Genomic DNA, 4,073 nt, shown 5'->3' on the forward strand with positions numbered 1-4,073 from the left:
CTATATACCCTCCTATGTCCTATATACCCTCCTATGTCCTATATACCCTCCTATATCCTATATACCCTCCTATGTCCTGTACCCTCCTATACCCTCTTTTGTCCTATACCCTCCTATGTCCTATATACCCTCCTATGTCCTATACCCTCCTATGTCCTATATACCCTCCTATGTCCTATATACCCTCCTATGTCCTGTACCCTCCTATGCCCTGTACCCTCCTATACCCTCTTTTGTCCTATACCCTCCTATGTCCTATATACCCTCCTATTTCCTATATACCCTTCTATGTGCTATATCCTCCTATGTCCTATATACCCTTCTATGTCCTATATACCCTCCTATGTCCTATATACCCTCCTATGTCCTATATACCCTCCTATGTCCTATATACCCTCCTATGTCCTATATACCCTCCTATGTCCTATATACCCTCCTATGTCCTATACCCTCTTATGTTCTATACACCCTCCTATGTCCTATATACCCTCCTATGTCCTATATACCCTCCTATGTCCTATACCCACCTATGTTCTATAGCTACTTGTAATCTATTGTTTCCTGTTATCAGCCATTGGACGAGAAAAATCTATTGATTGTTCTCTGTTATCAGCCATTCCAAGGAAACTGTAGGAGAGGTGAATGGAATCGTTGCTCTCCCGGCTTTGTGCACCGTAATGCTGGGGAGCGGAGAGCGGCGGCCTCTTGTGCATAATGCTGCCTCCAGTCACAACAGTCATTGACAGGTCCAGGAATCAATGCCTCCTTGCCCTGTCAAACTCTGCGGCACATATAACTGTATGCGGCCCTGATTAGGGCCAACTTTAAAACCCGGCGGCACTTACCCAGGTGCTGGCTCTGGTAGAAGACCAGGCTCAGACTGCCATAGACTAGTTTTAGGTCAACCCCTTCCCATGTTAAAGGAGAACTCTGGGCAAAATCTTTTTTTTTAAATGTTATTACATAAGGAAAGTTGGACAAATTCCTAATGTACATGAATTACGGGAAATTCACAAATAGGGCTATTTCCCTCAATTTAGTAGATCAGAGAGGCATCAATTTCTTTAAAAAAAAAAGTGACGTCACAACCCGGTCGCTATATCTAAAGGGTCCAGCAGGGGGGGCAGTACATGTAGAAGTATAGAAGGAGAAGCCTATGTAGAAAGTATATGTGGTGGAATTATTAACGCCCCCCCCCCCCCCTCCCCATGCTGCCCAGTGCCCAGGCATCTTCCTCCCTCCCTGTGATGATTCCACTACATATACTTTCTACATAGACTTCTATCCTTCTACATATACTGCGCCCCCTGCTGGACCCTTCAGGTATAGCGACCAGGTTGTGACGTCACGTTTTTTTGGAAAAATTGAAGCCTGCCTGATCTATTACATTGAGGGAAATAGCACTATATGTGCATTTTGCATAATTTGTGTACATAAGGAATTTGTCTAACTTTGCCTATGTAATAACATTTTAGAAATACATTTTGCCTGGAGTTCACCTTTAATAGGATCTGGACGAGGCACTGCTCTTATCAGGGGCGGATTAACTTTACCATAGGCCCCGGGCTGCTCACCAAGCCTGGGCCCCCCACCCCACTGTAACTATGGCAGCACTAGCCTGGCGTTCATAGTACAGGATAGATAATGTCATGATGTCCTGATCTGTGCAAAATTGCCATAAAAAAACATTGATTTTTTGCAAATCATGGCGGAAGTGTAGCCAGGAGACAGTACACCACTGAAAGTATAAGTCTTTTTGGGTGGTCATGGGCCCCCCAGGAGCTCAGGGCCCCGGGCTGCCGCCCAAAACGCCCCTATTATAATCCACTACTGGCTCTTATTGGTTGAGAGACATCATGTAACCAAAGCATCTCACTTCCATACATGTGATACTGGGTGTGGTAAAGACACAGCAAAATGTTAACCCTTCACTGACAATATATTCAGTGTATACTGTAAGCAGGGTGATAATTAAAGTAGCAGCGTACACGAAGAATTTACGACAGTGTGAAGAGGTATTCCTCTTTATACATTATAATTTGATAAAGCTGGGACACTGCTGTGTTGTCAGCCATTACAAAGTGTGAACACAGCCAATAAGTGATGTCAACTTGGACAAAAGTGGTAGTATATGTATATGTAAGTGATGTGTATATATATATATATATATATATATATATATATATATATATATGTGTAAGTGGGAGTATATGTACATGTAAGTGGTAGTATATGCATATGTAAGTGGTAGTATATGTAAGTGGTAGTATATGTATATGTAAGTGATGTATATCTATATGTAAGTGGTAGTATATTTATATGTAAGTGATGTATATGTATATGTAAGTGATAGTATATGTATATGTAAGTGGTAGTATATGTACATTTAAGTGATGAATATGTATATGTAAGTGATGTATATCTATATGTAAGTGGTAGTATATGTATATGTAAGTGATGTATATGTATATGTAAGTGATGTATATGTGATATATGTGACACATCCAGATGATCCGATCTACACTACAAATACACAATCTGCCCCAATGACTGTAGGACGGACGAGTTCAGTCCGTTGTTCCCTGTTACAAGCCAGGAACAAATGTGCAGACAAGGGTCAGATGGTGTATACGTGTATACTAGTGTAAACCACAATGGGTGGAGGGGCACGAGGGTGTCAGTGCTGCCACATAAGTGTTTGTGGGATAAGATAAGAGGTATAACTTGCTGATCTGCTGATAGTTAATGACATTGGATAACTGCACGGTGACAGTGTGTATTCACATCTACAGAAAGCAGAGAAGTTCCTGCTGTATCTGACTCTCTCCTGCATGCGGTATTATCATCTATTAGAAGCCGCCTGGTACAGGCTATTCAAGCTGATGTGCTGTGCCATGTACTGTGCCACTGAATCCCCCTCATGTATTGTGCCAGTCTCCTCCTTCATGTAGTGTGCCACTGTCTGCTTCTTCATGTAGTGTGCCACTGTCTGCCCCTTCATGTACTGTGCCACTGTCTCCCCCTTCATGTAGTGTGCCACTGTCTGCCCCTTCATGTAGTGTCCCACTGTCTCCCCCTTCATGTAGTGTGCCACTGTCTGCTCCTTCATGTAGTGTGCCACTGTCTCCTCCTTCATGTACTGTGCCACTGTCTCCCCCTTCATGTAGTGTGCCACTGTCTGCCCCTTCATGTAGTGTGCCACTGTCTCCCCCTTCATGTAGTGTGCCACTGTCTGCTCCTTCATGTAGTGTGCCACTGTCTCCTCCTTCATGTAGTGTGCCACTGTCTCCCCCTTCATGTAGTGTGCCACTGTCTGCTCCTTCATGTAGTGTGCCAGTCTCCTCCTTCATGTAGTGTGCCACTGTCTGCTCCTTCATGTAGTGTGCCACTGTCTGCCCCTTCATGTACTGTGCCACTGTCTCCCCATTCATGTACTGTGCCACTGTCTGCCCCTTCATGTATTGTGCCAGTCTGCTCCTTCATGTAGTGTGCCACTGTCTGCTCCTTCATATACTGTGCCACTGTCTGCCCCTTCATGTAGTGTGCCACTGTCTGCTCCTTCATGTAGTGTGCCAGTCTGCTCCTTCATGTAGTGTGCCACTGTCTGCTCCTTCATGTAGTGTGCCACTGTCTGCCCCTTCATGTAGTGTGCCACTGTCTGCCCCTTCATGTAGTGTGCCACTGTCTGCTCCTTCATGTAGTGTGCCACTGTCTGCTCCTTCATGTACTGTGCCACTGTCTGCCCCTTCATGTAGTGTGCCACTGTCTGCTCCTTCATGTAGTGTGCCACTGTCTGCTCCTTCATGTAGTGTGCCACTGTCTGCCCCTTCATGTAGTGTGCCACTATCGGCCCCTTCATGTAGTGTGCCACTGTCTGCCCCTTCATGTAGTGTGCCACTGTCTGCCCCTTCATGTAGTGTGCCACTGTCTGCCCCTTCATGTAGTGTGCCACTGTCTGCTCCTTCATGTAGTGTGCCACTATCGGCCCCCTCATGTAGTGTGCCACTGTCTGCTCCTTCATGTAGTGTGCCACTGTCTGCTCCTTCATGTACTGTGCCACTGTCTGCTCCTTC

This window comes from Dendropsophus ebraccatus, chromosome 5 (assembly GCF_027789765.1).
Source record: "Dendropsophus ebraccatus isolate aDenEbr1 chromosome 5, aDenEbr1.pat, whole genome shotgun sequence".
In the NCBI taxonomy this organism is placed as follows: domain Eukaryota; kingdom Metazoa; phylum Chordata; class Amphibia; order Anura; family Hylidae; genus Dendropsophus; species Dendropsophus ebraccatus.